Below are 18264 nucleotides of genomic sequence, written 5' to 3'. Positions count from 1 at the left end.
ACTTGAATCCTCGACATCGTGGTTCATCCGATGAGATCATCGAGGAGCATGTGGGAGCCAACATGGGTATCCTGATCCCGCTGTTGCTTATTGACCGGAGAGTCGTCTCGGTCATGTCTGCGTGTCTCCCGAACACGTGGGGTCTACACACTTAAGGTTTGGTGACGCTAGGGTTGTAGAGATATTAGTATGCGGTAACCCGAAAGTTGTTCGGAGTCCCGAATGAGATCCCGGACATCATGAGGAGTTCTGGAATGGTCCAGAGGTGAAGAATTGTATATAGGAAGTCCAGTTTCGGCCACCGGGAAAGTTTCGGGGGTCACCGGTATTGTACCGGGACCACCGGAAGGGTCCCGGGGGTCCACCGGGTGGGGCCACCTATCCCGGAGGGCCCCATGGGCTGAAGTAGGAGGGGAACCATCCCCTGGTGGGCTCGTGCGCCCCCCTTGGGCCTCCCCCTGTGCCTAGGGTTGGAAACCCTAGGGGTGGGGGGCGCCCCACTTGGCTTGGGGGGCAAGTCCCCCCTTGGCCGCCGCCCCCCATTGAGATTGAATCTCTAGGGGGCCGGCGCCCCCCAGGGCCCCTATATAAAGAGGGGGGAGGGATGGCTGTGCACCCCTGCTCCTGGCGCCTCCCTCTCCCTCCGCAACACCTCTCCCTCTCGCTGTGTTGGAAATATGCCCTAGAGGCAATAATAAAAGGATTATTATTATATTTCTTTGTTCATGATAGTTGTCTTTTATTCATGCTATAATTGTATTATCGGAAATCTTAATACACGTGTGAATACTTAGACCACAACATGTCCCTAGTGAGCCTCTAGTTGACTGGCTCGTTGATCAACATATAGTCATGGTTTCCTGACTATGGACATTGGATGTCATTGATAACGGGATCACATCATTGGGAGAATGATGTGATGGACAAGACCCAATCCTAAGCATAGCACAAGATCGTGTAGTTCGTTTTGCTAGAGCTTTTCCAATGTCAAGTATCTCTTCCTTAGACCATGAGATCGTGTAACTCCCGGATACTGTAGGAGTGCTTTGGGTGTACCAAACGTCACAACGTAACTGGGTGACTATAAAGGTGCACTACAGGTATCTCCGAAAGTGTCTGTTGGGTTGACACGGATCGAGACTGGGATTTGTCACTCCGTATTACGGAGAGGTATCACTGGGCCCACTCGGTAGTGCATCATCATAATGAGCTCAAAGTGACCAAGTGTCTGGTCACGGAATCATGCATTACGGTACGAGTAAAGTGACTAGCCGGCAACGAGATTGAACGAGGTATTGGGATACCAACGATCAAATCTCGGGCAAGTAACATACTGTCTGACAAAGGGAATAGTATATGGGGTTGCTTGAATCCTTGACATCGTGGTTCATCCGATGAGATCATCGAGGAGTATGTGGGAGCCAACATGGGTATCCAGATCCCGCTGTTGGTTATTGACCAGAGAGCCGTCTCGGTCATGTCTGCATGTCTCCCGAACCCGTAGGGTCTATACACTTAAGGTTCGGTGACGCTAGGGTTGTATGAATATGAGTATGCAGCAAACAGAATGTTGTTCGGAGTCCCGATGAGATCCCGGTCGTCATGAGGAGTTCCGGAATGGTCCGGAGGTAAAGAATTATATATAGGAAGTGCTGTTTCGGCCATCGGGAAAGTTTCGGGGTCACCCGGTATTGTACCGGGACCACCGGAAGGGTCCCGGGGGTCCATCGGGTGGGGCCACCTATCCCGGAGGGCCCCGTGGGCTGAAGTGGGAGGGGAACCAGCCCCTAGTGGGCTGGTGCGCCCCCCTTGGCCCCCCCCCTGCGCCTAGGGTTGGAAACCCTAGGGTGGGGGGGCGCACCACTTCCCTTGGGGGGCACTCCAACCCCCCTGGCCGCCGCCCCCCTTGGGAGATTGAATCTCCGGGGCCGGAACCCCCCCTGGGGGCCTATATAAAGGAGGGGGGAGGGAGGGCAACCGCACCCTGAGTCTTGGCGCCTCCCTCCCCCTACTACACCTCTTCCTCCTCCCGCAGCTGCTTGGCGAAGCCCTGCCGGAGTCTTGCTGCATCCACCACCACGCCATCGTGCTGCTGTATCTTCATCAACCTCTCATTCCCCCTTGCTGGATCAAGACGGAGGAGACGTCACGCTGACCGTACGTGTGTTGAACGCGGAGGTGCCGTCCGTTCGGAGCTAGGATCTCCGGTGATAGGATCACGACGAGAACGACTACCTCAACCCCGTTCTCTTGAACGCTTCCGCACGCGATCTACAAGTGGTATGTAGATGCATCTCTCTCCTATCACTCGTTGCTTAGATGAACTCATAGATGGATCTTGGTGCAACCGTAGGAAAAATTTTATTTTCTGCAACGTTCCCCAACAGTGGCATCATGAGCTAGGTCTATGCGTAGTTCTCTATTGCACGAGTAGAACACAATTTTGTTGTGGGCGTAGATCTTGTCAACTTGCTTGCCGCTACTAGTCTTATTTTGCTTCAGCGGTATTGTGGGATGAAGCGGCCCGTACCGACCTTACACGTACGCTTACGTGAGACAGGTTCCACCGACTGACATGGACTGGTTGCATAAGGTGGCTAGCGGGTGTCTGTCTCTCCCACTTTAGTTGGAGCGGATTCGACGAAAAGGGTCCTTATAAAGGGTAAATAGAAGTTGACAAAATCACGTTGTGGTTATTCGTAGGTAAGAAAACGTTCTTGCTAGAACCCAATTGCAGCCACGTAAAAGATGCAACAACAATTAGAGGACGTCTAACTTGTTTTTGCAGCAATTGTCATGTGATTTGATATGGCCAAAAGTTGTGATGAATGATGAATGATATATTATGATGTATGAGATCATGTTCTTGTAATAGGAATCACGACTTGCATGTCGATGAGTATGACAACCGGCAGGAGCCATATGAGTTGTCTTTATTTTTTGTATGACCTGCGTGTCATTGAAGAACGCCATGTAAATTACTTTACGTTATTGCTAAACTCGTTAGCAATAGAAGTAGAAGTAGTCGTTGGCGTGACAACTTCATGAAGACACGATGATGGAGATCATGGTGTCATGCCGGTGACGAAGATGATCATGGAGCCCCGAAGATGGAGATCAAAGGAGCTATATGATATTGGCCATATCATGTCACTATTATATAATTGCATGTGATGTTTATTATGTTTATGCATCTTGTTTACTTAGAACGATGGTAGTAAATAAGATGATCCCTTATAATAATTTCAAGAAAGTGTTCCCCCTAACTGTGCGCCGTTGCTAAAGTTCGTCGTTTCGAAGCACCACGTGATGATCGGCTGTGATAGATCCTTACGTTCACATACAACGGGTGTAAGACAGTTTTACACATGCAAAACACTTAGGGTTAACTTGACGAGCCTAGCATATACAGACATGGCCTCGGAACACAAGAGACCGAAAGGTCGAACATGAGTCGTATGGAAGATACAATCAACATGGAGATGTTCACCGATGATGACTAGTCCGTCTCACGTGATGATCGGACACGGCCTAGTCGACTCGGATCGTGTAACACTTAGATGACTAGAGGATGTCAATCTGAGTGGGAGTTCATTAAATAATTTGATTAGATGAACTTAACTATCATGAACTTAGTCTATAATCTTTGCAAAATATGTCTTGTAGATCAAATGACCTACGCTCATGTCAACATGAACTTCAACGCGTTCCTAGAGAAAACCAAGCTGAAAGATGATGGCAGCAACTATTCAGACTGGGTCCGGAACCTGAGGATCATCCTCATAGCAGCCAAGAAAGATTATGTCCTAGAAGCACCGCTAGGTGAACCGCCCATCCCAGAGAACCAAGACGTTATGAACGCTTGGCAGTCACGTGCTGATGATTACTCCCTCGTTCAGTGCGTCATGCTTTACAGCTTAGAACCGGGGGTCCAAAAGCGTTTTGAGCGACACGGAGCATATGAGATGTTCGAGGAGCTGAAAATGGTTTTTCAATCTCATGCCCGGGTCGAGAGATATGAAGTCTCCGACAAGTTCTATAGTTGTAAGATGGAGGAATACAGTTCTGTCAGTGAGCACATACTCAAAATGTCTGGGTTGCACAACCGCTTGTCCCAGCTGGAGATCAACCTTCCGGACGAGGCGGTCATTGACAGAATCCTTCAGTCGCTCCCACCGAGCTACAAGAGCTTTGTGTTGAACTACAATATGCAGGGGATGGTGAAGACCATTTCTGAAGTATTTTCAATGCTGAAGTCAGCAGAGCTTGAAATCAAGAAAGAACATCAAGTGTTGATGGTCAATAAGACCACTAAGTTCAAGAAGGGCAAGGGTAAGAAGAACTTCAAGAAGAATGACAAAGATGTTGCGGCGCCCGGTAAGCCAGTTGCCGGGAAGAAGTCAAAGAATGGACCCAAGCCTGAGACTGAGTGCTTTTATTGCAAAGGGAAGGGTCACTGGAAGCGAAACTGCCCCAAATACTTAGCGGACAAGAAGGCCGGCAACACTAAAGGTATATATGATATACATGTAATTGATGTGTACCTTACCAGTACTCGTAGTAACTCCTGGGTATTTGATACCGGTGTCGTTGCTCATATTTGTAACTCACAGTAGGAGCTGCGGAATAAGCGGAGACTGGCGAATGATGAGGTGACGATGCGCGTCGGGAATGGTTCCAAGGTCGATGTGATCACCGTCGGCACGCTACCTCTACATTTACCCATGGGATTAGTTATGAACCTCAATAATTGTTATTTAGTGCCAAGTTTGAGCATGAACATTGTATCTGGATCTCGTTTAATACGAGATGGCTACTCATTTAAATCCGAGAATAATGGTTGTTCTATTTATATGAGAGATATGTTTTATGGTCATGCCCCGATGGTCAATGGTTTATTCTTAATGAATCTCGAACGTAATGTTACACATATTCATAGTGTGAATACCAAAAGATGTAAAGTTGATAACGATAGTCCCACATACTTGTGGCACTGCCGCCTTGGTCACATTGGTGTCAAGCGCATGAAGAAGCTCCATGCTGATGGACTTTTAGAGTCTCTCGATTACGAATCATTTGACACATGCGAACCATGCCTCATGGGCAAAATGACCAAGACTCCGTTCTCCGGAACAATGGAGCGAGCAACCAACTTATTGGAAATCATACATACTGATGTGTGTGGTCCAATGAGCGTTGAGGCTCGCGGAAGATATCGTTATGTTCTCACTCTCACTGATAACTTGAGTAGATATGGGTATGTCTACTTGATGAAACACAAGTCTGAGACCTTTGAAAAGTTCAAGGAATTTCAGAATGAGGTAGAGAATCAACGTGAACGAAAGATAAAATTCTTACGATCAGATCGTGGAGGAGAATATTTAAGTCACGAATTTGGTACACACTTAAGAAAATTTGGAATCGTTTCACAACTCACGCCGACTGGAACACCTCAGCGTAACGGTGTGTCCGAATGTCGTAATCGCACTCTATTAGATATGGTGCGATCTATGATGTCTCTTACCGATTTACCGCTATCATTTTGGGGATACGCTCTAGAGACAGCTACATTCACTTTAAATATGGCACCGTCTAAATCCGTTGAGATGACACCGTATGAATTATGGTTTGGGAAGAAACCTAAGCTGTCGTTTCTAAAAGTTTGGGGATGCGATGCTTATGTCAAGAAACTTCAACCTGAAAAGCTTGAACCCAAGTCGGAAAAATGCGTCTTCATAGGATACCCTAAGGAAACCATTGGGTATACCTTCTACCTTAGATCCGAAGGCAAGATCTTTGTTGCCAAGAACGGATCCTTTCTGGAAAAAGAGTTTCTCTCGAAAGGAGTAAGTCGGAGGAAAGTAGAACTCGATGAACTACTACCTCTTGAACCGGAAAGTAGTGCAGCTCAGGAAAATGTTCCTGTGGTGCCTACACCGACTGGAGAGGAAATTAATGATTATGATCAAGGTACTTCGGATCAAGTTGCTACTGAACTTTGTAGGTCCACAAGGAAACGTTCCACACCAGAGTGGTATGGCAACCCTGTCCTGGAAATCATGTTGTTAGACAACGGTGAACCTTCGAACTATGAAGAAGCGATGGCGGGCCCAGATTCCAACAAATGGCTTGAAGCCATGCAATCCGAGATAGGATCCATGTATGAAAACAAAGTATGGACTTTGACTGACTTGCCCGATGATCGGCGAGCGATAGAAAACAAATGGATCTTTAAGAAGAAGATGAACGCGGATGGTAATGTCACCATCTATAAAGATCGACTTGTTGCTAAGGTTTATCGACAAGTTCAAGGGGTTGACTACGATGAGACCTTCTCACCCGTAGCGAAGCTGAAGTCCGTTCGAATCATGTTAGCAATTGCCGCATACTATGATTATTAGATATGGCAAATGGATGTCAAAACGGCATTCCTTAACGGCTTTCTTAAGGAAGAATTGTATATGATGCAGCCGGAAGGTTTTGTCGATCCTAAGAATGCTAACAAGGTATGCAAGCTCCAACGCACCATTTATGGGCTGGTGCAAGCATCTCGGAGTTCGAACATTCGCTTTGATGAGATGATCAAAGCGTTTGGGTTTATGCACACTTATGGAGAAGTCTGCGTTTACAAGAAAGTGAGTGGGAGCTCTGTAGCATTTCTCATATTATATGTAGATGCCATACTTTTGATGGGAAATGATATAGAACTTTTGGACAGCATTAAGGCCTACTTGAATAAGTGTTTTTCAATGAAGGACCTTGGAGAAGCTACCTACATATTAGGCATCAAGATCTATAGGGATAGATCGAGACGCCTCATAGGTCTTTCACAAAGCACATACCTTGATAAGATATTGAAGAAGTTCAATATGGATCCGTCCAAGAAGGGGTTCTTGCCTGTGTTGCAAGGTGTCAAATTGAGCTCGGCTCAATGTCCGACCACGGCAGAAGATAGAGAAAAGATGAGTGTCGTCCCCTATGCCTCGGCCATAGGGTCTATCATGTATGCCATGCTGTGTACCAGACCTGATGTAAACCTTGCCGTAAGTTTGGTAGGAAGGTACCAAAGTAATCCCGGCATGGAACACTGGACAACGGTCAAGAATATCCTGAAGTATCTGAAAAGGACTAAGGATATGTTTCTCGTTTATGGAGGTGACAAAGAGCTCGTCGTAAAGGGTTACGTCGACGCTAGCTTCGACACAGATCTGGATAACTCTAGGTCACAAACCGGATACGTGTATATTTTGAATGGGGGGCAGTAAGCTGGTGCAGTTGCAAGCAAAGCGTCTTGGCGAGATCTACATGTGAAGTGAAGTACATGGCAGCCTCGGAGGCAGCACATGAAGCAATCTGGATGAAGGAGTTCATCACCAACCTAGGAGTCATACCCAATACGTCGGGGCCGATCACTCTCTTCTGTGACAACACTGGAGCTATTGCCCTTGCCAAGGAGCCCAGGTTTCACAAGAAGACCAGGCACATCAAGCGTCGCTTCAACTCCATTCATGAAAATGTTCAAGATGGAGACATAGATATTTGCAAAGTGCATACGGATCTGAATGTCGCAGATCCGTTGACTAAACCTCTTCCGCGAGCAAAACATGATCAACACCAGAACTCTATGGGTGTTCGATTCATCACAATGTAACTAGATTATTGACTCTAGTGCAAGTGGGAGACTGTTGGAAATATGCCCTAGAGGCAATAATATAAGGGCCATATGCATTTCTGCCCCTAACTCAAACCACCTACTCAGATTTGCCCCTAATTTCAAAGCATGCTCAAATTTGCCCCTCTGCTGTTAAATCACTACTAAAAATGCCCTTCCGTCCAGTCAAAGGCCTTTGACGTCAGAGGCCCATGTGTACTGTAGCAGACGGAAAGTGATACAGTATTGGACGGAAAGTGCTACAGTACTGTACAGAAGGGCATTTATGAGTAGTGACTTAATGACGGAGGGGTAAATTTGAGCATGCTTCAAAATTAGGGGCAAATCTGAGTAGTGGGTTCGAGTTAGGGACACATATGTAAATGTCCCATAATATAATGATTATTATTATATTTCCTTGTTCATGATAATTGTCTATTATTCATGCTATAATTGTGTTATCCGGAAATCATAATACATGTGTGAATACATAGACCATAACATGTCCCTAGTGAGCCTCTAGTTGACTAGCTCTTGATCAACAGATAGTCATGGTTTCCTAACTATGGACATTGGATGTCATTGATAACGGGATCACATCATTAGGAGAATGATGTGATGGACAAGACCCAATCCTAAGCATAGCACAAGATCGTGTAGTTGGTTTGCTAGAGCTTTTCCAATGTCAAGTATCATTTCCTTAGACCATGAGATCGTGTAACTCCCGGATGCCGTAGGAGTGCTTTGGGTGTACCAAACGTCACAACGTAACTGGATGACTATAAAGGTATACTACAGGTATCCCCAAAAGTATCTGTTGGGTTGACACGGATCGAGACTGGGATTTGTCACTCCGTATGACGGAGAGGTATCTCTGGGCCCACTCGGCAATGCATCATCATAATGAGCTCAATGTGACCAAGTGTTTGGTCACGGGATCATGCATTACGGTACGAGTACAGTGACTTGCCGGTAACGAGATTGAACGAGGTATTGGGATACCGACGATCGAATCTCGGGCAAGTAATGTACCGATTGACAAAGGGAATTGTATACGGGATTACTTGAATCCTCGACATCATGGTTCATCCGATGAGATCATCGAGGATCATGTGGGAGCCAACATGGGTATCCAGATCCCGCTATTGGTTATTGACCGGAGAGTCGTCTCGGTCATGTCTGCGTGTCTCCCGAACCCGTAGGGTCTACACACTTAAGGTTCGGTGACGCTAGGGTTGTAGAGATATTAGTATGCGGTAACCCGAAAGTTGTTCAGAGTCCCGGATGAGATCCCGGATGTCACGAGGAGTTCCAGAATGGTACGGAGGTGAAGAATTGTATATAGGAAGTCCAGTTTCGGTCACCGGGAAAGTTTCGAGGGTCACCGTTGGAAACCCTAGGGGTGGGGGCGCCCCACTTGGCTTGGGGGGCAAGTCCCCCCCCTTGCCCCCCCCCTTGAGATTAAATCTCTAGGGGGCCGGCGCCCCCCCAGGGCCCCTATATAAATAGGGGGGAGGGATGGCTGCCCACCCCTGCTCCTGGCGCCTCCCTCTCCCTCCGCAACACCTCTCCCTTTCGCTGAGCTTTGCGAAGCCCTGCCGAGATCGCCGCTACTTCCACCACCACGCCGTCGTGCTGCTGGATCTCCATCAACCTCTCCCTCCCCCTTGCTGGATCAAGAAGGAGGAGACGTCTTCCCCAACCGTACGTGTGTTTAACGCGGAGGTGCCGTCCGTTCGGCACTAGGATCTTCGGTGATTTGGATCACGACGAGTACGACTCCCTCAACCCCGTTCTCTTGAACGCTTCCGCGCGTGATCTACAAGGGTATGTAGATGCACTCCTCTCTCTCGTTGCTAGATGACTCCATAGATTGATCTTGGTGAAGCGTGCCCGGTCCACCCCATATTTAGTCGGTCCGGGCGTTTGTGGCGTCCGTCTGGGTCCAAAAAACATGATCGGGTAGCCCACTCGGGCGTATGAGGCGGCCTTGAGAGGTCCGGCTGTAGATGCTCTAACTCTTTCTGGGAGTATAGGTGCGACTTAAAACAAAGAACACATTCGGGAAGCAATAGTTGTCGATCTCAGACAATTTTGACAAAATCTACCAGATTACAAAAATAGCTGAGCTGCTTGATGATGTCTACTACGCAACTTTATTCTTGTAGACTCGTGTTGGGCCTCCAAGCACAGAGTTTTGTAGGACAGTATCATTTTTCTCTCAAGTGGATGACCTAAGGTTTATCAATCCGTGGAAGGCGTAGGATGAAGATGGTCTCTCTCAAACAACCTTGCAACCAAATAACAAAAAGTCTCTTGTGTCCCCAACACACCAAATACAATGGTAATTTGTATAGGTGCACTTGTTCGGTGAAGAGATGGTGATACAAGTGTAATATGGATAATAGATATTGGTTTTTGTAATAGGACAATAAAAAACAGCAAGGTAGCAATTGATAAAACGGAGCACAAACGATATTGCAATGATTGAAAATGAGGCCTAGGGTCCGTACTTTCGCTAGTGCAATCTCTCAACAATGCTAATATAATTGGATCATGTAACCATCCCTCAACGTGTGATGAAGAATCACTTCAAGATTTCTATCTAGGGGAGAATATAAGAAGAAATTGCTTGTAGGGTATGAAACCACCTCAAAGCTATTCTTTCCGGTGAATCTATCCTAGAGTTCATACTAAAATAACACCAAGCTATTCTTTCCGATCGATCTAACCAAAAGTTCATACTAAAATAACATCATATGATACACATCAACCAACTCTAATGTCACCTAGATACTCCAATGTCGCCGCGAGTATCCGTGAGTTGATTATACGATATGTCTCAAACAATTTCAGATTTATAATACTCAATCCAACACAAAGAACCTCAAAGAGTGCCCCAAGATTTCTATCGGAGAAACAAAGACAAGAACGTGCATCAATTCCTATACATAGATTACCCCAATGTCACCTCCGGAATACGCGAGTTGAGTGCCAAAACATATATCAAATGAATCAATATGATACCCCATTGTCACCACGGGTATTCATAGTAAGACATACATCAAGTGTTCTCAAATCCATAAAAGTATTCAATCCGATAAATTGAACTCCCAAAGGGAAAACTCAATTCACAACAAGATAGAGAGGGGGAAACACCATATGATCCAACTATATTAACAAAGCCCGCAATACATCAAGATCGTGACATCTCAAAAACACAAGAGAGAGAGATTAAACATATAGCTATTGGTACAAACCCTCAGCCCCGAGGGTGGACTACTCCCTCCTCATCATGGTGGCCGCCAGGATGATGAAGATGGCCACCGGTGATGATTTCCCTCTCCGGCGGAGTGCCGGAACAGGGTCTAGATTGGTTTTTCGTGGCTATAGAGGCTTGCGGCGGCAGATCTTCTGGTCTAGCGTTATCTTCGGGGATTTTGAAATATTTGACGATTTATAGGGCGAAGAGGCGGTGCGGGAGGCCACCGAGGTGGGCACAACCCACCTGGGCGCGCCTGGCCCCCCAGGCGTGCCCTCGTGGGTTGTGCCCCCCTCGTGGCTCCCCTCTGGCACTTCTTTGGCCCACTGGATGTCTTCTGGCTAAAAAAAATATCTTCAAAAAGATTTATGATGGGCTAGGACGATGAGAAGAGGGCTTGGGATCGTGTTCGGCCAGCCGCAAACCAAAGCTGTTAACTAACCTGCCTGGGTTCATTAGGTAGGTGTAGGCCAACAAGAAGTTACATGTAACTCGTTTCTTTTCTTTTAATATCTCTTTCAATGGGATCCAACTTGCGATGGCAATGTGTTGGATCTAACATGATTTACCATGGTTGATGATTCTCGATTTTTTTTGAGTGGGCGACGACCAATTGATCCGTGTCAGCACGGCTGTAAGTGATAGAAGGATGCATGTGATACGGACCCAAGAAAAATCAACCGTGAACGTATTTGTAGTCTAAAGAAAGGTAAGTATACGCTAAAACTCCATTTATTCTGTCCTCCTGACTTGATTAAACATCAATCACCCAGGTCCAAGAACAACTTGTTTGCTCTGACAGTCCTTAGTTGAAATCCAAGGGGAACGAACAATTGGATCTAGTCAGCAGTCAACACGTGGATGCTTGTTGTTGTTTTTAGTGTAGGTAGGTACTCTAGATATATTTGCCTCTGTCTATACATAACAATATTCACGCGATTCAGCTCCACTGGCACAATAAAACAGTAGTAGTTCAGACAACAGAACGTCTGGGAGTTTACAGATATCAACACGGTGTCAGATGGAAATCATCTTTTAGCCATGCTTCTTCCCTCCCGATCGAGTAAGCAACAGAAAACAACAACAACAATAATAAACAAGACAATAGTGTCGTAGAATTATCACGTCAGATGTCCTAGCATAAGGACTTAGGTGTAGAGCCATCGCAACGTAGTTAGCTTGAAGGGGTTAAACGGGACAAGGGACACAGAAAGTTTATACTGGTTCAGCCCCTCACGGTGGAGGTAACAGCCTAATTCAGTGTAGGGTGGTTATTGCTTGGGCTTCGATTACTAGGGAGCGAATACGCTTGACCTGGTTCTCGATCTCTTTCTTTCCTGCCCTAAATAGTCGCCGGCTCGTCCCTTTATATACACAGGTTAACGCCCGACGGCTTACAGAGTCTCGGCCGGCTCATAGACAACGTGTCCGGCTCGGTGACTAACTAAGCCTGCATTACAATACAAGTTTATCCTCATGGCGGTTCATCCTTCTAGGCCTTAAGTCGCCTCTGGGTCTTGGGCCGTCAGCGGACATGTTATGGCCCGCCCTCTTCATGGGTTATCGCTAGTGGTATGACCCAGCCCCTCCTGGGCAGTTCATACCCAGTAGTTATATCTTCAACATTAGGCCCAGGTTGATTTGAACTTGTTCATATCAATCTTCAACACCTGATTTGTAAAACCTGCACCACCTGTTGTAACCCGCCGTGACGTCAGCTCTTGGAATCCTCTTAAACCGCCATGACGTCATTTCTCCTTAACTCTGCACTAGGCCGAAAGCATCTTAAATGATCCTTATCTTAATAAACATCCCGAAAATCGAGGCATCCCTATAAACATGCGATGATTTCGGCCTCCTCGATTCCCGTGCATGCCTTGTACTCGCCCCCTTATAAATAGGGATGGGGGTCTCTCTCATTTCCCCCTGCTTCCTTCTTTGTCTTCCTCCTCCTCTCGGCCGCACGAGCGCTCGTACTCTGCCGCCGCAACCTCCAGCCGCTGCACCAACTCAGGCTGCCGCATCAACCTGACTAGACCAGAGAGCTTCAGTGCGCCACCGCTGATCCTCATCACCTGTAAGCGCGCCTCCCTCTTTATTCTCAGATCTACTTTTAGGGTTTGCGCTGTTCATCGGTGTTCTTGATGTTCTTCCTTATCCTCTTCAGCTCTTACAACTTTCAATCTGGATAGGCTGTAGATCTTGTGCGGACGTAGTTTTGTCACCATTTTTACCATTAAAATAGCATCTCTTTGTAAATAACTACATCAACATATCCAGGTTTTTTCACTGCCGCCACCTTAGGTTTTCCTTTCACTGCTTTTCCTGAACTGTCACAGATCCAAATTTATAGCACTAGCTTGCGAAATCTGTTTGTCTTCCCCTTAGCAAAAAATTTGAATTGACAGATTTAAATCCCCAAAACTGTCATGGCGGCTTATGACATAAACCGTGACCCGCCATATTACATTAGGCCCCGCTTAAGCCGCCATCATCCACTTAAATCCATAACCCGTCCATCTCCGGTTTAACCAAGCTGGCTTGTTCTGAACTAAATCTCTGTAGTTCTATCTTTGTATATCAGTTGAAACGACAATTTCTAACTCGCCACACATATGCCTATTTAATGACATCCTGAATTACTTTATTGTAGGTCATGCACGTAATCATGACCAAGACAGTCACCTCGTGCAACTGGGTTCCATCCATTGTTACTGAATCAATGCTTGAAGACTATGTAAAGATTCTTATATTTACTAATTGGAGGCACCATTTAAGATCTCTCATTAATCCACATCATCAAAATTAATTACACCATTGGATTGTAGAATTTACGATCAGGATAGATGGAAAATTTGCGTAACACGGATGGTCCTGTACCACAAAAAGAGCACCTGACACGTCTAACATTAGTGGGATACAAACAAATAACGCCTCCATATGTTCCCTAAAAAAAACAAGGACAGCCTCATGTCAAAAAAAAGGGCAAACCTCCGTCCATAGAAAGTCCAACCTAAAAAAGAGAAACAAGTCCACACGACCAGGTTGATTACCCACACCTTGAAAGTTATCATCTACTATTAAAAAAGGACAGCCACATGTAAAAAAAATCGAAAGGCCTCCGTCCATAAAAACACCAACGTAAGATGGGAAAGAAAACCAAATGACCCTCCCTTTTTTAATGGTCAAGATCTATTAGGAATCCTGTAATATTTTTTAAGGAAAAATTGCACGTAGATAAAAATGTTGAACCAATACGTACATCAAAGTGTCCATGTCTCGCGAACCAACCTATGGTTGAGTTGGTTAGGTGGACAGTGATATCCCCAACCCACCAGGGTTCAAATCCTGGTGCTCGCATTATTCCTGGATTTATTTCAGGATTTCCGGCGATGCGTTTTCAGTGGGAGGAGACGTTCCCGTCGACGACGAGGCGCCTACGGTGGCTTCGTAAATCTCAAGATGATATGCCGGCTCAGTCTCTCGGAGGTGCTCATAGGGGTAGGGTGTGCATGTCTGTGTTCATAGGGGTGAGTGTATGCGCGTGTATATGAGCGCCTATGTCTGTACTGATGCTCAAAAAAAAAAAGTGTCCATGTCTCAACACCCACGTGCATGTTCCAACTCAATAAAAAAAAATATAACCTAACGTTCAAGTTCTTATAGCAATACTAAATACATGCGCGTTCCACCATCACAAATGAGATAAAAAAGACACGCATACAAATAAAAAGACCTGAAGCCGCACGTTAGAAAAAGAGTCCATGTCTCAATTGCCACCTTAGAAAAAGTGTCCACGTCGCAATCCCCCCAAAACAATCACGTACAGGTTCTCTTGGTAGAAATACAGACGCGTACACTAAATACTACTCCAGTGCCACGTTACAAAAAAGAGAGTAATACTTCAGGGACATCCGATCAGATAAAAAAAGAGTAAATATTGCTCAAGAAATAAATTTAGTATTTGAAATCATGTTATGAAATAAAGTCCCAGTCTATCAATTTAATATGTGAAATCATCAATTTCTTTTTGCGGGTGAAGTCATCAAATTTTAACATGACCCAATCTGTTAGTTTAATATGTGAAAATCACGCAATTGCGGAAAAATCATACATGAAATCCCACGAAACAATCACATACATGTTCCCTTGAAATATGGAAATAAAAATACAGGTCCAATAAATACTCCTCAAGTACCATATTACAAAAAAAGATAGCAATACCTTTGGGGACATCCTACTTAAGAAAAACAGAGAGTAAATGCCTGCTCAAAAGACTTAACAGGGGAAACCGCCTTACGAAATAAAAACCCAGTCTATAATTTAATATTTTATATCGTAATATATGTGAAATCGCGTGTCCCAGACCGTTAGTTTAATATATTTGAAATCATGTAGTTGTAACATATGACTATCTGAAACTGACAATGGTTGTCTTTTCAAACTGGGAAGGGAGAATAAAAGACAAATCTTACTATATAGGAAAACACGACTACAGTTCAATGAAATAGTTTAGCTCATATCTATATAGTTATTTTCCTAAACTATAACCAATTTTTTCCATTGGTCTAACCTTTATGTATGTAGTATTATATATCATTCTTATTGGAAATGAGAATGATACTGCAAATTTTCTGTCCTATAGTACTAGCCCGTGCAGTAGCACGGGTTGACGACTAGTGGTTTCTAACCAGCCAAAGACGTTATTCATTGGCGTACTCCTAATCCGGGGGAAGCCAAACCTCAGCCGCAAGCCGGCGAGGTTATTGTCTTTACTGATCACATGAACCGGGGTTTTTCACCGCCCGGGTCAAAATTCTTCCGTGACGTTCTGCATTTTATGCAACTTCACGCTCAAGATATCGGGCCCAACTCTATTTCCAACATTTGCGATTTCCAAGTCTTCTATTATACCTTTAAGAAGAACCTAGTGTTGACCTCTTCAGAGAATACTTCTATTTGAACCGCCAGAATGAATTTACTGACGGTCCCAGCCAAGAACTCGGAGGGATCTCAATTCAACATCGTAGAGACGCCATTTTCCCCTTATGCTTCTCTTCCAAGCCATCCCAAAGACTGGAATCAAACCTGGTTCTATTGCAAAGACACTTCTCCTACTAATGAAAATCCCTTACTAGGCTATCGTGATCAACGGCTCAACCCAAAGCATCATCTTCCCGGCCGGCTTAGCACGGCTGAACGGGCAAAACTTGCACCTACTTTTTCAAAGGTGAGGGCATTGCTGGGCAACGGTTTAACCGGAATCGATCCGGTTCGGTGTTGGGTAGCTTGGAGAATAATACCCTTAAGTCACCGGCCCGGGTTGATGTGCACATACACTGGTGATACCAAGGACCCGCCGCATTACAATTCAAAGCGTTTGACTGATAAGGCTATCAATGACATGACCAATACTCTTCTCAATGAGACGTTGGAAAGCTGCAGCAAAGTGGGTCTGAATCCTTTCTGCGTACTTAACCCGACACCGGAGGTATACTTGTCCGGTTTACATACTTTCTTACCTCACCGCTCGTAGAATATGGAAATCCTGTCTTTGTTGTAAACTTTCCCAGGCTGGATCCGCCTTTTGGGATAAGAGATACGATGAAAAAGCCGCCAAGAAGGCCAGAGCCAAGACCAAAGCAATGAAGAGAAGTAAAAAGACATCCATCACTTCTGACACATTTAACGTGGATGAATCTGAAGAGTCAGAGGTAGACCATGATTCCCTTGGCTCCTTTTTCATCCACCTTATTGACACTGATTACCATCAGGACGACGCGGAGAGCAGTCAAATGGTTGATGACGAGGTAACCATTATTTCCTTCTGACTCAGAGCCCTTGCTAAGACAGAAAATTCGGCGAGTGATCCGGAAAGTAAGGTTTTCTAACCCTTTAGCTCACATGGATCCCAACTTTATTTTGAAGCAACAGCAGCATGAGAACTGGCGCAGAACCCGGAACAGTGGAGGCGGAGAACTTTCCTCCGGGTTGCCTAACACGCCAACTCCACGCAAACGCCGGAATGAGGTATTCAAAATCCGGCTCTTATTTATTTAACCCAGATATTACTCATCCAGTACTTTATATTTTTGATTTGAATTATCAGGGGACCTCTCACTCTTCGTCCGGCGACTCTTCGCAGACTCAGCTTCCTCCTTTCAAGACTGCCCCTGGGTACCATCTTAAAGCTGTGTTTAACATTTCTAAATTCATACTGACTTTCTGAATCTTCTTGTAGTGGGAAAGCAAAGCCTAGCAAAAAGGCTAGAACCACCAAGCACTCAGAATATCCCAAACCTCGTGAGCCTGAAAAACAAGCACCAATTTCAGAGACCTCCGTGCAACAACCGGATAATCCTGCTGATGGCCCGCCACCAGAAAACCGTGGCACCTCTGCTGATCCTGTGGTTGCTGAGCCGGAGATTGCTGAATCGCCAAGCCCAACTAAACCTCTCAAGCCGGATACTGAGGAAGTTGTGATCATTGGCGCTGGTTTTCAAGAACCAGGAAACCCTGTATCTGGCTAAACATTATGCCAAGGAAGAGCTGGTTGAGAGGCGCAAGGTCAAATTTTACATGGCCAATTACTCACATCTGAGCATTAGTGAAATCTTCTCCGGCTATTTGAATCAAGTACACAACAGCCGTGATCTGGAAATTGACATGGTCAAGCACATGCATCAGAAACATGTGGTATTAATTCTTGCTCTCGTATGAGATACATTCCTTTAGCCCCCAAGTCTACTGAATATGATATGATAGAATATACTGTAGACTTGTTAGATATCCTTTTGTACTATGAGTCAAATCCTGTAACCCCCAAGGGCCAGCTTAAACTATTAAATTAAGCCAGTTCTTCACTTCATATAAATCAATTTGATATCATGTAGCCCCAAGGGCCGGCTTAAACTATTAAGTTAAGCCAGGACTTATCAATTGATAAGAAATCTCTGTTAATCATCCTTGCTGACCGGGTCAACTTGGATAAATAATGAACTGAGGTCACCTATCACTGCTTCATAAAACGAACTTTGCATCCATTAGCCCCCAAGTGCCAAGTGCTATTGCTTGCAGAGGACTTGGGACTTATAAATATATACAACTCTATAAAGAAACTTTCTGCACCCATTAGCCCCCAAGTGCCAATTGCTATTGCGTGCAAAGGGCTTGGGACTTATAAATATATGTTGTTTCATAACTCTTTTCATATTTGTTTTGACTTCTTTCAGGAAGCATCCAGTCAATTTCAATCTCAGCTGACTGACTTGAAATCCCGGCTTGAAGCACAAGAAGCTGAGACCCGGAAGGCTGACTCCAAGTTCAAATTTAGCTTGGATGAAAATGAGAA

Source organism: Triticum dicoccoides, chromosome 2B (assembly GCF_002162155.2).
Source record: "Triticum dicoccoides isolate Atlit2015 ecotype Zavitan chromosome 2B, WEW_v2.0, whole genome shotgun sequence".
NCBI classification, from domain to species: Eukaryota; Viridiplantae; Streptophyta; class Magnoliopsida; order Poales; family Poaceae; genus Triticum; species Triticum dicoccoides.
This window is presented reverse-complemented; position numbering follows the sequence as displayed.